Here is a 10200-nt window from a genome sequence, read left to right as displayed (position 1 = left end):
GTCCATGGTAACACCAAAACACACCTGTCACGCCTTTTGAACAAAATTTGCCAACACTCAGAATTACAGAACTCGGAAAGAATCACTGTTTTTAAAATTGTATTTTCCCTAACTCATATAAAATATATACACATATAGATGTATTTACAGGAAAAGAGTTACACCGTACATACACTTTGGTAAACTTCCCCAGGCCTCGACTTGAAATTTGGCTACGGCCTGCTTTCTTTGCATGTCAACAAGTCGGATGGATAGTTATAATTTTTAATGGCCACAGCATATGAGACTGTTCGAAGCTGCTACTCTTTAAACAATCCTTTGGGGCAGCCCCGGTGCCTCGGCGGAGACCCAGGGTCGAGTCCCACGTCAGGCTCCCTGCATGGGGCCTGCTTCTCCCTCTGCCTGTGTCTCTGCCTCTCTCTCTGTGTCTCTCATGAATAAATAAATAAAATCTTAAAAAAAAAAATCCTTTATTGTGGGATGGACTATGTATGCGTCTTCCCGGGCATAAACAACCACAGTAAATATCCTTGTACATACATATTCTTACATTTGACTATTTGAGACAAACTTGCAAATGTGGAATTCCCAGGCCACAGCTAATGTTTTTGAATCTTTTTTTTTTTTAAGATTTTATTTATTCATTCATGAGAGACACACAGAGAGAGGCAGAGACGCGGGCAGAGGGAGAAGCAGGCTCCCCGCGGGGAGCCTCCTGTGGGACTCGATCCCGGGACCCCGGGCTCCTGACCTGAGCCGCGCAGCCGCTGCCCCGCGGAGCCACCGGGGCGCCCCAGGGCTTTTGCATCCTGACCTACATTTCCGAACTGGCCTTGTAGAGAGTGCTCGTGTTTAGTTGGTTTTGCATCGGATGGCGCTCCCTGAAGCCAGGGAAGGAAGGGAAAGCTGCTGAACGCACAATCGGCGCATGGAAAACTCTTGCTCAAGTCGAAGCGAGCCTTTCCCGGGGACGCTGCGGGGTTTTCCGGGCGCCTTGAGAGGAAGGGAACGGTGGCGGGGAACCCCGAGGTCCTCCCCAGGTGGGGTGGCGCCGGCCGGCGCGGGAGGCTCCCAGTGGGCCCCCTCGGTGCGGGGCGCGGGGCGCGGGGCGGGTTCGGGTTCGGGGGCGGGGCGGGGCGGGGCGGGGCTCCTCCTGGGCCGGCCGCGCGGTCCCCCCCGCCCCCCGGCCCGCCCTCCGGCCGCGTCCCCGTCGGCCCTGCCGACGTGGCGGGGCGGGACCCGCCGGGCGCTCCCGCGCGCACTCGGCCGCCGGAGCGGTAAGAGCCCGGGGCGCCGTCTCCGCATCCCCTTCCCCGGGCGGGCGCGGGGGGGCGCGGGGGGCGCGGGGGGGCCCTGCCGGCGCTCCTCGTCCTGGGCCCGCATCCCGCCCGGCGCGTTCCGGGGAAGCCGTCGGCCGGGACCGGGAGGAGCGGGCTCAGGGCTGGAGGTCCGGGGGGCGCGGGCGGCGCGGCCCAGGGCCCTGCGTGGGTGCGGGCGTGTGAGTGTGTGTGTGTGAGTGTGTGTCGCTCCGGGTCCACGCTCATGCACACACCCACACGCCCGCGCTCGGGGTCTGCGCCCTCGGCCGCCGTCAGCCCCCGCGGAGCCTGCCCCGAGCTCTCCAGGTCTCGGGTCCCGGCCCCGAGCGAGGCTGGAGAAGTTTCCCCGGTGTCCCGGGTCCGCCGGCGACACAGGGGGAGCGGGGCCCCGTAAGGCAGAGGCCTCCCTCCCCGGCTGGCCCGCCGTGGGAGAGCCGGGGGGCTCTGGCCGTGACCCCCACCCGCCTGGGTCCTCCCTCCCTCGGCGGCCTCGCGTGCGCCCCAGCCAGCGCCCCAGCCAGCGCCCGAAGAGCCAGCGCGCCCTGGCTGCAAGCCCCCCAGCTCCCAGGCCCCACCCGCTCACCCACTGTCTCCCTTTGGGCCCCGGAATCGGGTGAGTATTTCCCGCCGCCTCCGCTCGGGCGCCTGAGCTGCGCTGCCCTCTCCTAGAGTCCGGAGACCTCTCAGTGTGGGCTCAGGGCAGGATCTGGCCCCATTCACGCCATCCCATCCCATCCCGAACATTAAGGGTACGAGCAGGTGGCTTCTGAAATCCGCGTCTCTCGACCTCCACCCCGAGGTCACCGGAGAGACAGTCTCTCTCCTCGGAGGCCCCTCCCAACCTCACCCATATTCACCCCCTGCGCCCTCCTCCCTTTCCTCCCTCAGAACCCGAGCTCAGGGAAGACTGACAGCTCCTGACCCTGTAAGCTTTAAGCGAAGGCATGAAACTTCCAGGGTGGTGTCAGAAGCACAACGGAGCCAGTGCAGAAGGAATTGGAGGGTGAGAGGGAGCCTTCTAGAATACCAAGGATTCAGCCCATATAAGTAGCCGTGTATTTATAGGTCTGACTTATGTCAAATATTCTTTCTCTTGGATCAATATCAGACAATTATATAGTTCAGTTCTGTAAACATCTGAGGATCAGAACCCGAGCTGAGTGCGTGTTGGTCACAGTCCATGAGGAGGAAATGACACAGATGCAGACTCCTTATAAATGCCATAGAAGTCAGTGCAGAGGATCACACGGACACACACAGGACGTGGAAGGGGAAGCAGTTAATGCGAGAAAAGGGTGGAGGAAATTAAGGACAATGATAGAGTAAAAAGTGATGCTAGATGTGGAAAGAGACAAATGGGAGTTTGCCCGGCAGTTACAGGCAGGGCAGCCCCAGGGGCGGAGAAAGCAGGGAGGCAAAGGCAAGGGGGGCACATTTGCAGGCTGCGGTCACTGAGGGAGTCTGGCCAGGCGACAGTGCTCGGTGTACCAAGAGTTACAAGAGGTGGATGAAGAGATCGGAGCAGAACCGTGTGGGGCCACAGGTGTCATGCAAAGGTGTTTAATCCTGGTGGTTTTAAACAGGGGAGCAAATAGGTCCCATCTGTGTTTCAGAAAAAAAAACATAGGAGACAGGTGGAGAGGGGAGGAAACAGGCTGGGTGCAGGGGGAGCTTGGGCTGGGGCACATGTTGAGCTTCATAGGAGGGAACCTTAGCTGCTGATTAACCTCTCACCCAGAGTTTTTGTTCCTGGTCCTCATTGACCAGCCCTTTTTAAAATTGGGGGCAGTGATCTTATCCAGGGTATTGCATTACCAAATTCATATTTTGCCGAAAGTGGCCTTTTAAAAAAAATCCATCCACTGCACTACTATGCGGTAAAATTAAAGACATTTAATACCAAGAAAAGCATGAAGGCTAAACTTGCAAGATGAAGGCAGCCCTTTAATAAATTTAGATGGATGAAAAACTTGCTATCTTGTCCTCATTTTTCTCTATCATCATGGACTGGTCCCAGTCCCGCAGTCTTTGGTGTTTGGGAACCAAATATCCAGGTCATTTTGTCCAGTCTTTACAGAGGAGGAAGTGAGGAAGCCCAACAGGAGTGAGTTGTGTGCCCACAAAGAGATGGTGGGACCAGAGAACACTCTTTCTGCCTCAGAGTACCCACCCCCCCTCCACTCCTACCACTGACCTGCCCTCACTGTTCCTCTAGACTGCCTCCTGGTTGGGCCACACAGATGTTCATCCTGATTATCTAGAATTCGTTCCTGATGCAGGGCATTTGCACATACTCTTTTCCCATCAGGCCCAAGTAATCCTATCAAAGCTATTTTCAAGGTTCTCCTTTGCACAAGGTCAGTCTAATTCAGGCACATCTTTCCCTCATTCGGTGTGCTGTTTTGTATCATCGTTTAACCATCTCATGTTTGCTGAAGTAGTTTCGTGGACCTTCATTGACCAGAGCTAAAATGAAAACAGATTATTCATTTTCTGAAGGATAGTAGCCGTGTCTTCCGTTTTAAACTTATTTTTGGAGCCTATGATGTTGCTGCTCCAATACCTAGCATAGTTCTGGGAGCGTTTTAGGTGATGAATGAATTTACTCATGAAAAACTAACTTATTCCCAGCCCACAAAGGCTCCTTTATATGCTACTCTTCCTCTCCTTGAGTTTTTCTAAAGAAGCCTCCTTGTTTCTGTGGGTTGAGTTTCACTAGCATCAAAGCCACAAGACATGGCTGCAGTGATCAACGTTCCAAACCATAAATCAGGAGAGATTTATAAGTCTGACTGCTTCTGGGGCACCCAGGCCGAGATGGGGACTGTCCTAGGAAACAGCATGTGTCACAGCTGTAGTCCTGGTGGACTCCGACAGTCACTGGCCCCAAGCAGCTGTGTCTTTAGGATGCGATACTTTCTGATGGCCTCAGAGAAAAGGGCACAGTCTAAAACTAACTCCGTCTTTCCTGTCATAACACCCAGAGGAGATAAAGATCTACGAGAACAAAGGAAAAAGATTTCTGGTTTTGGTTTTGGTTTAGAGAAAATACAGACCTGTAGCAGGTAGAAGGAAATAGAGATTAAAGATATATATAAGAAATTAAAGTAGGGCTGAAAACTATAGTGACCATTTTTATTATCCAAACTGATGTGAAAATGTCTTGAAACATAGAAGTCATCCGTAAATATTTTTAACGGTGTGGGTTCAACACCTTACAGCTGATGTGGGGTATTTCTGAAGGGGTGGCTTCCTACTGCTGGTTGAACATGCAGAGCAGTTGCAGGGAAGGAGGTTTTTGTCACAGCCATTTCTCTGCAATTGAGGTGAACGGACCTAAGGCAGGTTGGCCCTCAGCTTGTTTTTACAAGCTTGATGAAACCTGTGTTCTCCGTCCTCTCTGGCCTTTGGTGAGGACTGCTCTAGAGGCAGAGCTCAGCTAACCCAATCAGGCTTTGGGGTTCTCCTGCAATTCAAGCGCAACTAGAAAATATCTCAAAGAGGGCTAAGCTGCTGAACTCAATAATATCCAATAATATCTTCTGCCCTGGTGATAGAAGGGCAGACTGACCTGTCCATTATTGCTTGCCAGTCCACATATCTTCAGCATTTTCCGTTTCACCAGTGGAATTTCTAATTAGCACATCTTGGGGGTACTGACTCAAAAGGGTGATTGGGAAACCCTCTCTAGAGGTGGACAACTATAGATTTTGAATGCCAACTGAAGTCCTCCAGAGAGTATATTCCTGAATAGGGCACTTGGGATGTTAACCAACCACCCCAGGCTGTAAATTACAACTAACCGGCATGTATGTCCCACGATATATGCTGAAGGATTTTAGAGTACATGATGAATAGCCTGGCGACACATTTAGGGCAAAGCATAATCGACAAAGTGTCCAAAATGTTTTTTATTTGCCCATGAATGTTTATTATAGCCAGGTTTAGTCCCATGTCCCTACTTACAGAAAAGTGAAATAGTTTGGCACTGATTAAGTGCCTAAATCAGATTAATAATACGATTTTCAAATTACCTTACACAAAAATATCAGACAATACCAGGAACCAGCTATTGATGAATAAAAACTGGGAACAAAAGTGATGTCAAAGCATCATTTATTCACAAACCCATTCTCCTTATGCCCCTAGGACTCATAGGATAAATTAAAACAATATTTAGGTCATGGCAACCAGGCAATCTTCTAGACCATGGGTCAGCAAACATTTTTGTCAAGGGCCAGATAGTAAACATTTTAGGCTTTGCGACTTCGTGAGCCATATGGTCTTTTCTAATACCCAACTCAGGTGCTGCAGTGCTAGAAAAGCCATAGACAGTACATCAACAAATGAATGTGTTTGTGTCCCAACAAAATCTTATTTACCGAAGCAGGCAGAGGGCAAGATCTGGCCAGAAGGCTGCAATTTGCCAACCCCCTGTCCTAACCTGGTTCTGACTCAGAGATTTTCTTTATATGCCAGCTAAAAGGAAGTATGCATTTTTTGCCTTTCCCACTCATAGACTTGTTTACAGGAGTGTTATTACTAAATTCAAGGATTTTTATTTAAAAGGAGACGTTAGACGTTGAAGGAACCAAGGAAAGACAATATGGATCATTTGGAACCATTTGCTGTAAAGTAGCTCTTGAGTAGTAAATAGGGTAAAGGCATTTTCTGCTAGTTTTCATTTCAAATTACATTAAAAATTTTTTTAACTCCAATATAATTAGCATACAGGGTTATATTAGTTTTAGGTGTACAATATAGTGATTCAACAGTTCTATACATCCACTGGTGATTATCACAAGTGTATTCCTTAATCCCTATCACCTGTCTCCCCCAACCCGCACCCTCCTCCCCTCTGGTAACCATCAGTTTGTTCTCTATAGTCAAGAGCCTGTTTCTTGGTGTGTCTCGCTCTCTTGCTCTTGCTCTCTGTTTTTTTTTTTTTTAATTTGCTTGTTGGTTATATTTCTTAAATTCTACATATGAATGAAATCATGTGATATTTGTCTTTATCTCGCTGACTTATTTAGCATTATACTCTAGTTCCACGCATCATTGCAGATGACAAGATTTCATTCTTTTTTGCTGGCTGAATAATATATATATACTTATATATTTTTATATATATACTTAAATATATATATATATTTCACATCTTCTTTTTCCGTTGATCTGATGGACATGGGCTGCTTCCTCAGTTTGGCTATTGTAAATAACACTGCTATAAACAGAGGTGTGCCTACAATCCAGTAATTGTACTACTGAGTATTTACCCAAGAAATACAAAAACAGTAATCCAAATTACATTTTAATTTTAAGTCTCCAAATATATTAATATAACAACACACATATTTGTTGAGCTCCCCAATATGTTCAAGAAACCAGGTTAAGTGCCACATAAAACATGAAAACTAGACAAGGAAGATCCTTGTCTTCATAGTATTTCCAACATACTGTACAAGGAAAACACTGAAGCAGCTCTCACCAAGGTGAGACAGACACAAAGCACTCGGCACTTCAGAGGAAGAAAAAATATATCCAGTTGGGAAGAACAAACAGTGGAGGCAGTGGTTATTTTAACTGGGTTTTAAATGTGTGAAAGACAACATTTTGAACCAACAGCCATGTGAGGATCTTCTGTGAATGTCAGACATTGCACACATGCTTACATGGTCTCATTCTAGGTTTTGGGAGGGACCTGTGGAGTAAGGCTAGTGGCATCGATGTGCAGAGGTGCTTGAATGCCAACTAAAGCTGGTGGCCTCATCTCCATAGTAAATGGGAAAACCCTGGGGATGTATGAACAGGATGGGGAGGTATGGGGAAGTGAAAGGGAGAGCAACAGGGAAGGGCTGAATCCAATGTTGAAATCATCAGTGTGAACCATAATGAGAGCCTGAGCTGGAGTGGTGGCAGTGAGAAGAGGTAAAAAAAAAAAAAAAAAAAAAAAAAAAGACATGAATTCTGAATAAAGAGCTTCTAGGATTTGGCCACTGGTTGAATGTGAGAGCAGAGGCTGGTGGTATTGCAGATACAGTTCTGATATGGTTCAATTTCAAAGTTAGATGTGGGTACAAATCTCAAATCTAACAACTTGCTGAAAGTGTGACTTCTGAGCTTCAGTTGTCTCACCTGTAAAATGGAGCTCATAATATCTAATAGGAGATAATACATTTAAGGAGCCTGCACTTGACAGGCACTCCATAAATGATAGCTATTGATGTTATATATTCTTGAGAGGGTGAAGGTTTAGTTAATGACAGCCCTGAGGTGTTAAGCCTGGGTTATTGAGGGGAAATCTAGGCACCATTAAAGGAAACTCAAAAGTCAAGAAGAAGAACTAGTATTAACAATAAAACAACAGACTCCATTTTGGATGGGAACAGATGACCAACTGGCCATTGGAACTACTTATACAGAAGTAGAATTTTTTCTAATAACAGCATTATTAACATGAAGCACTAGGTTATATGTGTTACAGATACTCTTAATATATTGAGATATAATTCACGTGCCTCAAAATTTACTCTTTGCAGTTCAGTGGTCTTCAAAATATTTGCACAGTTGTGCACCCATTATCACTATCTAACTTTAGAACGTTTTCATCATACACCAAAGAAAGGAGTCTGTACCCATTAGTCGTCCCTCCTTATTCCCTTCAGCTCCTGGAAACGACTAATTCACCTTCCATCTCAATGGAATGAGATAGATATTCAAAACTCACAACATGAGAGTGGTGTATGAAACCCTGAGAAAGGGATGTGATTCACCAAGGGAGAGAATGTTGCATGAGCAGAGACAATAGCCAGAGGACCTTGGGGATGGCTACATGAGGGGACCAGAGAGTTTCATGTGCATGTGATTCTAAGCCTGGATTCCATGTAGCCAATATGTTAAGTGGCTACTTACCTACCATGGCTCTAATGGCAACTTGATGTTTGACCAACTAGTAAACACAGCTCAACAAAAATACCAGCTGATTTCACTGAGACTTGGCTTCTGTTATAGTGAGAACACTGTTTTCATGTTAGCCTAAGAAAATTATCACCTCAAACAAGCCTTCTAGATCAGTGCTATCCAGTAAGGTAGCCAGTAGCTACACATGCCTATGTAAAATGTAAACTTAAATCAAATGATTACATAAAAATGATTACATAAAATTACATAAAATTTAAAATGTAGTTTCTGGGGCACCTGGGTGGCTCAGTCGAATAATCATCTGACCCTCAGGTCTTGATCTCAGGGTCATGAATTTAAGCCCCACATTGGGTACCACGCTGAGTGTGGAACCTACTTGTAAAAAGTGGGGTGGAGGGAGGCTGAGTTGCTCAGTCAATTAAGCATCCGACTCTTGATTTTGCCTCAGGTCGTGATCTCAGAGTCATGGTATCAAGCCCCACATCAGGCTCCATGCTCTGCAGGCAGTCTATTTGAGATTCCCTCTCTGTCCCTCTCCCCTCACCCCTGCTTTCTCTCTCTCTCAAATAAATCTTTTTTCAAAAAATGTAGTTGCTGGGGATCCCTGGGAGGTTCAGCGGTTTGGTGCCTGCCTTCGGCCCAGGGTGTGATCCTGGAGTCCTGGGATCGAGTTCCACATCGGGCTCCCTGCATGGAGCCTGCTTCTCCCTCTGCCTGTGTCTCTGCCTCTCTCTCTCTCTCTCTCTCTCTCTCTGTCTCTCATGAATAAATTAATAAAATCTTTAACAAAAAATGTAGTTGCTTGTTGCACCAGCCACACTGCACATGCTCAAGGGGCACGTGTGGCTATTAACTACAACATTGGACAGTATGGACATAGAACATTTTCATGATCACAGAAACTTCTATTGAATCATTCTGTCTTACATAATACAATAACTTGCAAGCTTTGTAAAGAGCTTTCAGCTTTACAGGTAATTTCATAATGGTGACATTCCTCATCTGACTTAATACTGCTTCTTTCCCTTCCAACTCCTCCTGTGTTTCCCTGTGTAAACTGTGGTCCAACAGGCCTTCACCAGCTGGTGTCCAACAAAGCACATTTATGTGTATATGTGTCTCTTTCTCCATGTGAATCTCTGATAGCGATGTGAAGCTAAATGTCAAGTAGTTTTTGATAAGCTCTCAGGTATTTTCTATGCTTATTCTCATTATTGCTATGATTATAACTAATAAAGTGATGTTAAATAACTTCACAGATATAGCTAATACTCTTACTCTTAGTTTCCACACACATATCCCTGAGTACCAAGTAAGAGATCAATGAGAGTTTAGAGATAGCACTGTAGGGTTGTATTAGTTTCCTATGGCTGCTATAACAAATTACAACAAACTTAGTGGCTTCTAACTACACAAAGTTACTCTCTTATAGTTATGGAGGTCAGAAGTCCAAAACCAGTTTCACTGAGCTAAAGTCAAGGTGTTGGTAGGTCTGGTTCCTTCTGGCATCTCTGAGGGGAGAATGGTTTCCTTGACTTTTGTAGCTTCTAGTGGCCACCCATATTCCCTTACTCATGGCCCCTCCTTCATCTTCATCACCCCAAGCTCTACTCTTGTCTTCTTATCCCCTTCCCCTCTTTGTAATCAATTCTCCTGGGCACCGGGGTCGCTCAGTGTTTGAACATCTGCCTTTGGTTTAGGTCATGATTCTGGGGCCCTAGGATTGAGTTCTGCATCAGGCTCCCCCAAGGGAGCCTGCTTCTCCTTCTGCCTATGTCTCTGCCTCTGTCTGTGTCTCTCTTGAGTAAATAAATGAAAGTCTTTTTTAAAACCCAACAAATCTTCTGCCTTTCTGTCAAATCACCTACAGTTTCATTTAAGACCCACCCAGATAATCCAGGATAATCTCCCCATCCCAAGAGCCTTGATTCAACCATATATGCAAAATCCTTTTTGCTGT

General features: G+C 46.6%; 1 protein-coding gene across 3 annotated transcripts in view; it reads left to right on the top strand.

Annotated features, from left to right (window-relative positions):
* Positions 1-1194: 1194 nt before the first annotated feature.
* FAM114A1 (family with sequence similarity 114 member A1) overlaps positions 1195-10200 on the top strand; it is a 68539-nt gene continuing 59533 nt past the window's right edge. For 2 of the 3 annotated variants that reach the window (XM_072807458.1, XM_072807447.1), the window contains exon 1: positions 1195-1277. The gene's annotated coding sequence lies outside the window, so the exon portion shown is untranslated. Of the gene's footprint in view, positions 1278-2231; positions 2323-10200 lie in introns of those variants that run through there. The other variant, XM_072807449.1, reaches the window with a different exon arrangement.

Source organism: Canis lupus, chromosome 2 (genome assembly GCF_048164855.1).
Source record: "Canis lupus baileyi chromosome 2, mCanLup2.hap1, whole genome shotgun sequence".
Lineage (NCBI taxonomy): Eukaryota > Metazoa > Chordata > Mammalia > Carnivora > Canidae > Canis > Canis lupus.
This window is presented reverse-complemented; position numbering and strand designations above follow the sequence as displayed.